The following is a 14,619-nucleotide window of genomic DNA, read 5'->3' on the forward strand; positions in this document are numbered from 1 at the left end:
CCCTGACACTGACATATCTGCTTTGAACACACACACATGATTGTGTTATTCCCAGACCAATTGAAAAATGCTCATACTCTGTTGTGCAACTGAACCTCAAACACATTTCACATTACGAATGCTATAAGCACAGAACATCGTTTCTTAGACACTTCATTTAGCATTCTAGATTTCACTTTTCGTGCAAATCCAAACATATTAAACATTCAATAATACAATCAAGTATTTTAACTACTTCTTTTATAGTGTATAGTCCTAATCCAGTTCAGTTAAGTCCAGCTTATTTACTGTCAGACTGTCAGAAGAATACTTATTGTGAATACTTCTTGGAATACTTGTAATTGTCTTTGAAATCTATTGTAATTCGGTACATTTACAGGAATTTTGGGGGGCAGGGACTCAAGGGGAACAACGGTAATATGAATGTGAATTAGTCTTAATTTAAAGCACATTACAACCACTCTTACCAAATTGTTTCCAAAGGCAGCCAAAAACACAAGCTTTATTGCCCAAGCAAAAACCTCCAGCATGCAAGTCTGTAGATGCCACGTTGGGTCCAGTCAGGCACGTCAGCAGCACCACCACTTTAGGGTAGTCAACATTGCTGCTGGACTGCATTCAGTACTGTTACAGAGTGACAGTTTAAGTAAAATACTGTCAAAAATGATACTATGTCAAGAATATTGCTCTCAGAAATCGGGATAGGATTATACAATGGAAGGATTAACGGATTAACACAGCGGTCCATGCTCATGCTTGTGTGATGCGTATTGTTTGTGTGATGTTTACGTGTAGATAATGCTCTGTGGTTGGTGAGGGACAGAGAGCCTGTTAATGTGATTTTTCTTCTGCTTTTATATTAAGCTTATTTCATTTAATAGTCTATTCAGGGGTTATTTATTTACAATGATGGTTATTGCTGTGTAGCTAGAAATTTATTTCCTTAACATTCCTTAATCCGTGTAGATATTCATAATAGATGAACATTTGTACCTTCTTACACGAAGCTGAAGTAAGCTTCCTATTTGCCAGCTTCTTGTTTGAATTTCTACCTTAAAATGGTGCATCATCTTGATCGAATTTTCCTGTTCCACCTTAAACGGTGCATCAGCCAGCATCTTGATCGAATTTTCCTGTTCCACCTTAAATGGTGCATCAGCCAGCATCTTGATTGAATTTTCCTGTTCCACCTTAAACGGTGCATCAGCCACCATCATGATCGAATTTTCCTGTTCCACCTTAAATGGTGCATCAGCCAGGGTCTTGATCGAATTTTCCCGTTCCACCTTAAATGGTGCAGCTTCAGGCACCAGAAAGAAGCTGGCGAATAGGAAGTCAATTTTAGCACATTACGTTGCAGTGCATGCTGGGGACTGTAGTGTAGTTTACTGTGAAACAAGCAGATATTTATAGAATTAAAATACTTTTGAAAGCTGGATAAGATTGTGTTGCGGGACTGATCTGGCACACGGGCCTTGTTTTCAACACATGGAGGCTAGAGGGTGGTTAATAAATTGTGCAACAGTTGGGCTACAGTCAGCAATTGTAAACCTACAAAGGGCACCTATACGCCAATGTATCTATTAAAATGGCCAATTATTGTAGATACAGTGTATAATAAACTGGAAACACAGTGTATCATGCGATGAATAAACATGAGAATATGGTAGACAAAGAATACAGAATGAACTGTCCAAACTGGCCAAAAAATTTAATAAAACGATTTGGCAGTCAAGTTAGTATGTAGCGCCTCCTTCTCTCTCTCTCTCTCCCTCTCTTTTTTCCCTCCACTCTTCCTATCTAATAATGACAGTAAATAGCCAGAGAGTGGGCTGTATGATAGGAAGTGACCGCTCACCAATCTTGTCCTCCCTGATGGATCTAACTACTGCACAGGGCTGCAGACATCTGGAGGAGGGAGATGAACACAGAGCATCTGTTCTTCAGAGATGAGAAGAGTCCTGGAAAACATGAAGGAGACAGGACCACCAGGGAGACACTGTATATTAAATTAATGTGAGACACAGTACATATTTGTGAAATATATGTGAATACACAGTGCAAACATCACTTAAGCAAATTATTTACAACCATTTATCTTGGGAACACTGTCTTTTTACCAACAAACACACTAAATATCTTAAGAATAGATGCAAATAACCACAAAAACAGTAAAGAGTAATAAGATCTTTTTATATTTTAGACAAAGTAACTGATATCTTGAGATTTCAAGATATCAGTTTCAAGAACAAGATTTGTTTCAAGAACAAAGTTTGCTGGACACCCTCAGTCATTACATCACCAGCACATATGATTAACATAATGAAGCACTGATTAGCCAAACCAGGTACTGGATGATGACTACAAATAATACAGGGCTGACACAAGAAGAGTTTTGGAGAAAAATGACAATCTTAGATAAACAGTTTTTTAAATCAAATTTTGCCAGGTGTCTAAAACTTTTGCATAGTACTGTATATTGTACATTAAGTACAAACATGCAAATGTGTATGCACTTAGATGCTTAATCACATCCCTCCATGCACACAATTCAGCTACATTAGAAACAGGGGAGAGAGAGAACCCATGGTACAAGACTGTCCACAAGCTTTCATTAGACATGTGCGGCGACTGGATATAAATTATTTAATCTAGCCCTGTAGCTAATGCTGCTCCAGCACCAACAGGAAAAAAATAACCAGGAATGGCTTCCCGTTAGTCCTCCGTGGATTTGAGGGAGGGAGGGGAAGAGAGAGAGAGAGAGAGAGAGAGAGAGAGAGAGAGAGAGAGAGAGAGAGAGAGAGAGAGAGAGAGAGAGAGAGAGAGAGAGAGAGAGAGAGAGAGAGAGAGAAGGAATACATCTGGTTAATTAGCGCAGGAGGCAAGCAGCACGTGTGAAGTCTGAGCCACATTTCCAAGGTGTCTCTAAAGGGGAAAAGGAAGAGAGCAAAGTAAGGAGAGGATGGAGCGATGCTTCGTGATGACAGGAGGGGTGACAGCAGTTGGGGGTGGAGGAGAGGGGGGCGCTGAGAGCTAGTGCTAGTGAGTGACAGCAAAGCGCTCGCTGTGTGTGTGTGGATCAATTACTGCGCTGTCACGTCTCATGAGATTGACAAGATCCAACAGAGGTGAAACACACACATCCAGATTCTGACTTAGATAACACTTACACACTAATATTAGTATTCATGCTCAGTTGCAAATTTGCAGCACTTTGGCTTGGAGTGACACGCACCGCATGAAGAAAAACAAACACACTGAATCCGTAAGTGCTATTCGGATGTGGTTTGTTTTACAAGGGAACAAAAGAACATGCAAGCATTTCTCAGTGATTTTCCTGTTAGTAATTTTTCACAAAGATTTTGACTACTATATAATGCACATCTGAAATAATCCAATCCAGTGTGAGTTGCCATACTGGTGCAAAATGCTATTATGTCAATTTCTTAAGAATGAAGGCACTCGAAGAACCATTTTCTCACATTCTCATTCTCAAATCAGGCCCTACCTCAGGTGTACGACTCAGTAAATTTCCTTCGGGATCAATAAAGTATCGATCTCCCGCTCTCTCTCTCTCTCGCTCTCTCTCTCGCTCTATAACATGTAAAATACCAGAAGAAAAGGTTTGATTTTATTTGATTTCCAATAACAATATGAATGTCACACTGCATTAACTTGCATGTTTTTACATGTAGGCAAGGCATAAATTGAGTAATCGCTACCATATTTAAAAATCATACATGGATTTCTTATCCCATGCAAATCGGTGATGAACACTACAGATGTCTTGTGGTAAAATTGCATTAATCCACCTCCCCATGGAAAACTAATTCTGTTGTAACAGTATAATAGAGTAGCGGTTCCCAAACTGGTTCTCGTGCACCCCACAGATTTTGCTCCAGCCTAACTTGTAACACCTAGGGCTGATCAAAAATCTGGACCATCAGGAGGTCCCAGAGTACCAGCTTGAGAACCTCTGCATTACAGTATAAAATCTTAAATCAGTGGTTCCCAACCGTATTGCTGGAGGACCCTATGTCCTGCACATTGTGTTTTCCTGCCAAACCACACCCATTCCAGTTCAGGAGGGGTTTTTTTAATTAGTGGACTGGTTGGGTTAGTGGTGTTTGGAGCAGGCAAACACTAAAATTAGAGCTGAATAATATATCATTTAATTAGGCATGTGAGATTGTGCCTTAGCCATCACCAACTGACGTGATGTTAATATTGTGGAGGGCATGTGGTTCCGGGCAAGCAAGCAAGGGGGAAACAAAGTCTGAGCACTTTTTCAGCAAGCCAGACAACATATCAGGACTGATTTGGACATGGACTACACATTATAATAAGACACAGATTACAAGGCACACATGCTTTGTCATTTATTAACTTTAATACCGATATCACTGAAGTCTGTATAATACAATCTTAACATCTAATGTTAATAATGTTTTTTATTTTAATGTTTTTTATTTTGAGGTGTGGGGTGTGGAGTATTCATAATGAGTATGCATGCAGGTTTTCTGATAAATAAAGGTAGTCATCCATAATCCACAGAAAGTGGATTATTTTGGTATAATGGTAGAACAGTAGAATGGTAGATTCACTAATACCAATGCGTATTGCAATCGTTACATGTTGTAATATAATCGCAATCCTAGTATTATGTCCTTATCATACAGCCCTACTGCACAAACACACATACACACTAAAAATGGCACACATACACCACTTTTTACATTAAAACCTTGAATACTGAATTTTTTTCTTTAAAAATTACTCAGCTATTTTAAACTGGAGCACTTGTCTTAAGCTAAGCATAAAAAAGTAGAATATTATACCCAAACTACTCAAAACACTCCACTACCTCACAGGAAAAAACGTACATCATCATTTTACGTAATGTGACTGTGTGCTATTTTAAGTTCCAGCAGATATATTGGTTAGCTCATAACACCACCCATGGTTTGTCGGCATCGTACAATACAATTACTATAATTAGAGTCTTTTTTTGGTTGTGGCACTGCGAGGATTTAAGCTCACAATCTCCTAATGATAAGGCAAAACACTAGAAAGCTCATTATGAGCCAATTTGAACTATCTAACAGCAACACAGACTTGTGAATCTGAGCACAAAACACCATCATGGTAAGTGTTACACAATCAAACAAAATGCATCAAAACCAAACACTCTTTTTATTAAGAGAACAGATGAAAAACAAGAACAATAAGTGGTAATAAACAGATACCAAAAGTACTAAACCGCAGTGCTGCAATATTTTTTGAGACTGTGAGTTTCTGTTGTTAAATCGAGTTTAAGTAGAGAGAGAACTGAGTATCTTATCTGTCACGGCACTGTTTCACTAAAATGACTAGAGTCTAAAACTAAAATGTGAAATCTAAATACAAATTAATATCAGCCAATGTTATCGATTACTGGAAAATTTAGCCCCCTTAAATCAGTATCAGACACAGCACCAAATTTTCAAAATCAGTTGTGCCCCAGGATTTTCAGGCTAGATATGTTACAGAACTGAATCGAACGCATTCTAATACTTCCCTATGACGTGCAATCCAGCATCTGTCTGCTGATATCTGTCCGATACCGATACCCATGTATCCAACAGCTACTAGTAAGTACTCCAGTTAAGCACCGCAGGATGGGGAAGCGCCTGAGTATGAGAGTGAATGAAAGTCTGCATAGTAACAACAGCAGCCTACAGTGCTTCACTGCTACAGTGATAAAGCTACAGCACTATAGAGCAAAGAAAAAAGGCAGAAATCAATCAGTGCTCCACTACACATTCACATACATTGTTAAAATGTGGACAAGATAAATGCAAAAACTATACTACAAATGCATATATATATACACAGTAGATATGAAAAAATCTACTTAGCATACATACTGACACACATACACACACACACACACACACAGGAAATGAGCTGGCCAGCTGCCAGAGAGAATCGATGCTGCCGATCTAGCTGAGCAAAAAAAGCCTATCCGTTATTTCTGCACTGCAACAGCAGCAATGGAAGCAGAAGCAAAACAAGCAGGCAGCACTGGAGCAGCAGCACGAGCAACACACACGCACACACACAGCTCTCACCTGGGATGTAATGCAACCTGCTATCCATGTGAGGGAGTGAGAGCGAGAGAGCAATACAGAGAGAGAGAAAGAAAGAGAGGGAGAGAGCGAGCAAAAGTGTGAGAGAGAGGGCGTGAGAGAGAGTGGGATGGGAATTCTCTCACCTGGTGTGTGTGGCAACTGTTCATCTGCTCTCCTCTCATCCTCGCTTTCGTCAGCTGCTTCTCTCCTTAATTACGATTTCAAACCTGACCATGCAGGAAAGGGAAAAAAAGCAGAATGAAACGCTGAGGTAACAGTGCCATAACGGAAGTAAAGAAGAGAGACAGGACACAAAGAGAGAGAGAGAGAGATTAAGATAGAGAGAGAAAAGAAAGACAGAAAGAAGAGCATGAGAGAAAAAGAGAGACACAGAGATGGAGAGAGCGAGTGAGAAAAGCAGAGGGAGAGAGAGAGAGAAGGAGAGCACAATGGAGAGGGGATAAAAGAAAGAGACATAAAAGAAGGAAAGATTTAGCAAGGGAGAAAGAAAGATCATGAGAAAATGAAGGAGATAAAGTACAGAGAAATACAAATAGAATAAGAGAATAAAGAGGTGTGTGAGAGAAGAGAGTAAGAGAGGGAGAGAGAAGAAAGAAAGAGAAGGGAAGTAAGAGAAAGGGGAATGAAAGAAAGAGAAAGAGAGAGCAGACAGTGATGTATATAAAGAAGGAGAGCAAGAAGGAGAGGAAGCAAGCAAAAGAGAAAGTGAGAGAGAGAGAGAGAGAGAGAGAGAGAGAGAGAGAGTGAGAGCACTAGAGGAAGAGAAATGAAAGACAGAGAAAGAATACACAAGAGTAATGATGGAGAGAACAGGCAGAGCTAGAGAAAGAGAAAAAAGGGCAAAAGGGAAAGAGTGAGAGAGGGGAGAAAAAAAAGAAAGAGAAGGCGAGTGAGGGAAGGAAAAAGAAGTACAGAAACAGAGAGAGATATAGATGGAAAAGGAGAGTGAGCGCGCGAGAGACAGTGAGAGCGCGAGAGAGACAGTGAGAGACAGTGAGAGAGAGAGAGAGAGAGAGAGAGAGAGAGAGAGAGAGAGAGAGAGAGAGAGAGAGAGAGACTGACTTATTGATAATAGCCACAGCTGGCTACACTGGCTGAAAAGAATGAGAGAAAATAATGTAATAATACTAAACATTAACATCATATTACACAAGGAAGATGAGAAAATGCCGCACACACTCTTTGGAAAGCTCACTCCACTGTTGTAATCTCACCTAAACTCCCCCTACTTACACACACACATACACACACACTGAGCGTTAAACTCACTCGTGGAGCTGCCTCAGATGAAATGACCCAGTGAAAAGGTGATCTCTCTCACTCTGCCTCTTTCTCTCCTCTAGACCTTGTAAATATGACTGAACTTTGGGTGAACTCAGTGTAATCATTAGTGTTGGGTGGTGGTCAATAATTAACTGTCTTATGATAGGTCCCCTTTCCACATACGCAGACTTATCTCCCCCCTCCCCCAACACTACCTCCTCAGCCACAGGCTTCAGGCATTTATCCTTCTATCATCATTGTGTGTGCATGCGAGCAGCTATGAATCCATTTACAACATCAGCTCGCTTGATTAAACTGCATGATCAGTTTAAACACAGCTGAGTAGATCGTTCACATACTGTATACACCACATTATATACTTCTATACATATATTTCACTGTATTTGACTATACATAACAATTCAATCATTTAAATGTGTCATTTAAAGATTTAAACTTTAAACACAGTTGTGTAAATACTGCGTTGTATATAATTACTTTTAAAAAAACTGAGTTTCAATCAGTTCAATTTATGTTTAGCATCATATAGGACAGTGCAAAAGAGACCACCCTTCATTTATTTAATTTCCAGTCAACACAGCCAATAAGTGCAAGTTATTAATCTCATATTCAAGAGATATTTTTGAAGTGATTAGATGTAAGATAATCTTGCATTAGTGAGTTTCCAAAAAAGATGTAGAGAACAGGATCCTCTTAACAACCTTGTGAGACCTGGTAGACCACCAAAAGAGTCACCATCAGACCAAACATGTGTTTCTATGCCTCCTTCCACTGTGAGAAGACAACTCAACACTGTGATTCTGAAATAATGTGTAACACTCAAGAAGCTGTTGCAGACAAAAGAAAATAGATAAAAGAAGAACATTTGCAAATTAAGAAACTTCTGGTGTTCTCAGAAGAACATATGTCCACCCCAAAGTCCAGATCTCAACATCAATGAATGCGTTTGGAATCACTTGGATCATGAAAAGCAGAAAAAACACCTCCAAAGTTTAAAAACCTGGAGCAAGTCCTGAAAAGAATGGAAGCTGTAATAAAAGAGTGGACACACTTAATACTGAAAATTCTGATAATATATTTAGTTGTTAATGCCACTGTGTAATCTTCTGTGCATATCTTCTTGAAGAACTTTTACTTAATGATTGTTTTGCCTGGAGTTTAATATATGAAGGGTGGTCTTTAACTTTTGCACAGTACTGTATAAAAATTTACTAGATCTAAACCTGCACAGTATGTGAAGCTCTACACTGCAAGCACCATGTTTAAACTGCTGCACTTTATCAGGTGCTGTGCTTTGCTGTTCCATTTGGATGGGGGGGGGGCATGCTGAGGTGGCCCCTTCCAGAGGAGGCCATTAAATTTGGAGAGGCAGTTGAGAGATTTGCCAATCTCAGAGCTGAAATGGCCTTGCTCTGGTTATATTTCACAGTGGCACTGAGTGAGTCATAGGCCAGTGTCAGGGCCACAGTGTCGGAGGAGCAAAGGAAGCAAAAGATAAACGGTGAGTGCAGACTGGCTGGTCATATACAGCTCCAGGTACTCACATCAACACCTTAGTGAAACGCATTAACACGTATAAACACTGATTACTCACATAACACATACTATATCCTGGGGAAACAGGAGGTCCATTGCATGTACTGGGTTTCATGTTTGGGAGATTTATTTACCTGCAAGGAGGTATCATAAGGGACCACTTTTGGTTTCCTAAAGAACCTTTCAATTGATGGTTCCTCAAAGAATCACATGTAAAAATTGGACATAATCCTTTGTTTCTTTCATTTCCAGCCAAATCGGACGGTAAAATTCAAGTTGGTCATTTTTCATTTTGTCACACTTCCTGGTTCTCAGTCGGACACTCGTACCATCAAGGACTCTACTTCCCAGAATCCTCCTGTCAGTCACGAGGCTCTTCCAGCCAATCACAAACCACCCAGCAGATCACAGTCACATGAATACTAATCATTTCCACCTGTTTGCTCTGTATATATACCTGTCTGTTTGAACCATGTCTTTGTGAAGTGTTGCCATTGTTCCGTCAGCACACACCAAGCCGTTTATTTTTCCTCTATGGTTATGACCCTCGCCTGTTTTTTGACTGTTTTCACCTACCCCTATGTATTGTATCTGGCTCTTCTGATTATTGACCTGGTCTAGTGTTAACCCTGTTCATCTCCTTTCAAATAAATCCTCCAGGTTCATTTTTATCCGCGTGTGTCTGATTTGCAAACCCAGTGTTGCACATTTATTTAACACTATATATATTTAAGAGAAAATTACACAGATGACTGAAATATTAAACTCTTCCACCCTTTGTCCACCCTTTAATACAGCTACCATTTCTTCTTTGGAAACTTGCTTTGCACGGATATTTTTCTAAACCTCCAAAGTTCAGTCTTAGAAGTTGGTTGCACTCTTATAATGATGGTCAGCTCTGGGCTCTGAGACAGTCATTCTGTTGTTCTAAGAACACTTATATGTTACATTTATGGCATTTGGCCAAAGCTCTTATAAAGAGTGACTCACATTTTGATCTTTTTTTTTTTTTTTACACAGGTAGGCGAAGGTAGTGTTAGGAGTTTTGCCAAAGGACTCTTATTGGTATAGCATAGGGTGCTTGCGCAGGCAGGGGAACCCCAGTCTATAGCAGTGGGGGTACACTACACCAACCACAAAACACTGCTTATAAACACTCTTTCAGATCCATAGCGTTGTCTTCTCACAGTGGAAGGATAGATAGAAAAACTTGTGCATGTTTTCAGATCTGATGAAAATAGCTTGATTTTCTCCTCTCTCTCAAAGACGAACGCTTTAACTGCTGTTTGTGTGATGGTGATAATTTTGGTGGTCTACCAGGTCTTGTGTGATTGCTAGGAGTCCTGTTTTCTCTCCATTTTTAAATATTTTTTGAACTCTAGTTTTACAAACTTTCATTTATTTTCATTTGACTTTCCCCTTGCTTATTAACATAGATTCTCTTCCATCTAATCTCCTCAGAAATATCTCCTGAAAAATGAATAGGTTGTGCTTAATGGCCATTTTGACTGGAAATTTAATCCATGAAGGGTGGTCTCTGACTTTTGCACAGTAATGTAAATAAGATGTGTGAAGAATCTTTTAAGAACCTCCACATAATGCCAGCGCAATAAAACAGTTCACAGCCAAGCCAAGAACCATTAGTAAGCTTTATTTTAAAAGAGAGTAATGAAAGTCCATTTTCATTTCTCTTGTCTGGCAGGGCTGGACTGAAAGAACACTAACTACAAATACCATCCCCCCGAACTGTCGCTTGCTTTTAAGAGATGGGAGCTCCACACATGATCACACACACATACAAAAAGGCAAAAAGGCAGGAGGTCTGCTTGTTTTTCAAAGAGTCAGAGGGGAAGAAGACAGAGCAGGAACAGAGTGCACAGGCAATCTAGCTCAGCATTGTTCGGAAAAATAGGTCACATAAAAACCCAGAGTCAAACACAGGCGTCCACAGCGGCTGTAAAAAGCCCAAGACTTCACGTAGTGAAAAGATTGTGCATCCACATACATGAAACATCTGGCCCTGTGTGTTATTTCAAGGTCCAGTAACGCTGCCAGATATAATTTCTGTGTCCTTCCTGTGGATAATATAGATTTCCATGTATGGCACTCACATTGGCTGCTATCTTTAGACATCTCTTTGTACACTAAACCAGATCTGAGTGATCCATGTGTGTTTACACTGATATGTTCTCTGGTAACTAATGTATCATCTATGCCAAGAGAGGAATGCACACCCCATCCTCCCTCTTTTTCATATTAATCAGTGAGATAGACAAATGACACAGGGGGCTTCGTCATTCGCACCAAAACAGCCCCCGAAAAGATATGCAAAGCAAAAGGGACTGGAATTACTAAGAATTGTTTTCCTGGCAGTTGCAAAGTCATTAAGCTCAATATAAAATGCATATGCATGATTCTAGACTGCACTCGCTCCCCCCGAGGAAAAACTGCTTCAATAAACGCAATGCAAAGTAGTGTGTCACACATTCAGGCCTCTGGAAACATCTCACTACCATATATAGAAAAGGCCTGCATATTTATCAGATTTCAAAGACACTGGAATGTCTGTTTTCCATTCTCAGTCTTTCTCAGTTTCTGTGAATAGCAGGTAAGTGTTTTAGCAGTAGGAGAATGTCTCATGCAGTAGGATGCTCTTACAGATTAAACATGTTGGGAAAACTATTATATTTCCATCTCAACAAAAGTTACATGAATTAAATATGTAGCTTGAAGGGCCCATATTCTATATGTATCTTGTATGTTTTTCTGAGGTCCAGCTATGTTACATTTCTGTGGGTTTACATACTAAAAACATATCATAATTAATTTTTCATGACCAGGTTCTGATCAAAAAGCAGTCCACACTGAACTTCAATATAAATGGGTAGGCCAAACCTCTGTAGGTTTAATGTATATTGAATGGGTAGGCCAAACCTCTGTAGGTTTAATGTATATTGAATGGGTAGGCCAAACCTCTGTAGGTTTAATGTATACTGAATGGGTAGGCCAAACCTCTGTAGGTTTAATGTATATTGAATGGGTAGGCCAAACCTCTGTAGGTTTAATGTATATTGAATGGGTAGGCCAAACCTCTGTAGGTTTAATGTATATTGAATGGGTAGGCCAAACTTCTGTAGGTTTAATGTATATTGAATGGGTAGGCCAAACCTCTGTAGGTTTAATGTATATTGAATGGGTAGGCCAAACCTCTGTAGGTTTAATGTATATTGAATGGGTAGGCCAACCCTCTGTAGGTTTTATGTATATTGAATGGGTAGGCCAAACTTCTGTAGGTTTAATGTATATTGAATGGGTAGGCCAAACTTCTGTAGGTTTAATGTATATTGAATGGGTAGGCCAAACCTCTGTAGGTTTAATGTATATTGAATGGGTAGGCCAAACCTCTGTAGGTTTAATGTATATTGAATGGGTAGGCCAAACTTCTGTAGGTTTAATGTATATTGAATGGGTAGGCCAAACCTCTGTAGGTTTAATGTATATTGAATGGGTAGGCCAAACCTCTGTAGGTTTAATGTATATTGAATGGGTAGGCCAACCCTCTGTAGGTTTTATGTATATTGAATGGGTAGGCCAAACTTCTGTAGGTTTAATGTATATTGAATGGGTAGGCCAAACTTCTGTAGGTTTAATGTATATTGAATGGGTAGGCCAAACCTCTGTAGGTTTAATGTATATTGAATGGGTAGGCCAAACTTCTGTAGGTTTAATGTATATTGAATGGGTAGGCCAAACCTCTGTAGGTTTAATGTATATTGAATGGGTAGGCCAAACCTCTGTAGGTTTAATGTATATTGAATGGGTAGGCCAAACCTCTGTAGGTTTAATGTATATTGAATGGGTAGGCCAAACTTCTGTAGGTTTAATGTATATTGAATGGGTAGGCCAAACCTCTGTAGGTTTAATGTATATTGAATGGGTAGGCCAAACCTCTGTAGGTTTAATGTATATTGAATGGGTAGGCCAACCCTCTGTAGGTTTTATGTATATTGAATGGGTAGGCCAAACTTCTGTAGGTTTAATGTATATTTAATGGGTAGGCCAAACCTCTGTAGGTTTAATGTATATTGAATGGGTAGGCCAAACCTCTGTAGGTTTAATGTATATTGAATGGGTAGGCCAAACCTCTGTAGGTTTAATGTATATTTAATGGGTAGGCCAAACCTCTGTAGGTTTAATGTATATTGAATGGGTAGGCCAAACCTCTGTAGGTTTAATGTATATTGAATGGGTAGGCCAAACTTCTGTAGGTTTAATGTATATTGAATGGGTAGGCCAAACCTCTGTAGGTTTAATGTATATTGAATGGGTAGGCCAAACCTCTGTAGGTTTAATGTATATTGAATGGGTAGGCCAAACTTCTGTAGGTTTTATGTATATTGAATGGGTAGGCCAAACCTCTGTAGGTTTTATGTATATTGAATGGGTAGGCCAAACCTCTGTAGGTTTTATGTATATTGAATGGGTAGGCCAAACGTCTGTAGGTTTAATGTATATTGAATGGGTAGGCCAAACCTCTGTAAGCTGAATGTATACTGAATGGGTAGGCCAAACTTCTGTAGGTTTAATGTATATTGAATGGGTAGGCCAAACCTCTGTAAGCTGAATGTATACTGAATGGGTAGGCCAAACCTCTGTAGGTTTAATGTATATTGAATGGGTAGGCCAAACCTCTGTAAGCTGAATGTATACTGAATGGGTAGGCCAAACCTCTGTAGGTTTTATGTATATTGAATGGGTAGGCCAAACGTCTGTAGGTTTAATGTATATTGAATGGGTAGGCCAAACCTCTGTAAGCTGAATGTATACTGAATGGGTAGGCCAAACTTCTGTAGGTTTAATGTATATTGAATGGGTAGGCCAAACCTCTGTAAGCTGAATGTATACTGAATAGGTAGGCCAAACCTCTGTAGCTTTAATGTATATTGAATGGGTAGGCCAAACCTCTGTAAGCTGAATGTATACTGAATGGGTAGGCCAAACCTCTGTAGCTTTAATGTATATTGAATGGGTAGGCCAAACCTCTGTAAGCTGAATGTATACTGAATGGGTAGGCCAAACCTCTGTAGGTTTAATGTATACTGAATGGGTAGGCCAAACCTCTGTAGCTTTAATGTATATTGAATGGGTAGGCCAAACCTCTGTAAGCTGAATGTATATTGAATGGGTAGGCCAAACCTCTGTAAGCTGAATGTATACTGAATGGGTAGGCCAAACCTCTGTAGCTTTAATGTATATTGAATGGGTAGGCCAAACCTCTGTAAGCTGAATGTATACTGAATGGGTAGGCCAAACCTCTGTAGGTTTAATGTATATTGAATGGGTAGGCCAAACTTCTATAAGCTGAATGTATACTGAATGGGTAGGCTGAATGGTGACATCCACGGATGCAAACTCAGGGAGGGATGCGGTGGGTATGTCCTCTCCACTTTTGTAAATGAAGAGAGATGCTCACAGGATTGTCACAGGATGGTTGTTGGAAGAATCAAACAGCTGAGTTGCAAAACTACTGTTAAGTTTAAACTATTACATAGCTGTCAGGATAACTCATTTTAAACCCAAAACAGATTGTTGTTCCGTTTAGTTGAAGAAAAAAACAAAAAAACAGAAACCTGCCCTGGAATTGTTTCCAACACTTCGCTATAATTAT

At 39.5% G+C, this 14,619-nt stretch overlaps 1 protein-coding gene across 9 annotated transcripts in view; it reads right to left on the reverse strand.

Moving 5' to 3' along the window:
- Nucleotides 1–14,619, reverse strand: part of kank4 (KN motif and ankyrin repeat domains 4) — a 74,612-nt gene that overhangs the window by 24,525 nt on the left and 35,468 nt on the right. For 5 of the 9 annotated variants that reach the window (XM_037534813.1, XM_037534809.1, XM_017721801.2 and 2 more), the window contains exons 2-3: nucleotides 6,254–6,337; nucleotides 1,859–1,961 (exon numbers count right to left, since the gene is read on the reverse strand). The gene's annotated coding sequence lies outside the window, so the exon portion shown is untranslated. Of the gene's footprint in view, nucleotides 1–1,858; nucleotides 1,962–3,508; nucleotides 3,532–6,110; nucleotides 6,156–6,253; nucleotides 6,338–14,619 lie in introns of those variants that run through there. The other 4 variants (XM_017721791.2, XM_037534814.1, XM_037534812.1 and 1 more) reach the window with 4 other exon arrangements.

This window comes from Pygocentrus nattereri, chromosome 26 (genome assembly GCF_015220715.1).
Source record: "Pygocentrus nattereri isolate fPygNat1 chromosome 26, fPygNat1.pri, whole genome shotgun sequence".
In the NCBI taxonomy this organism is placed as follows: Eukaryota; Metazoa; Chordata; class Actinopteri; order Characiformes; family Serrasalmidae; genus Pygocentrus; species Pygocentrus nattereri.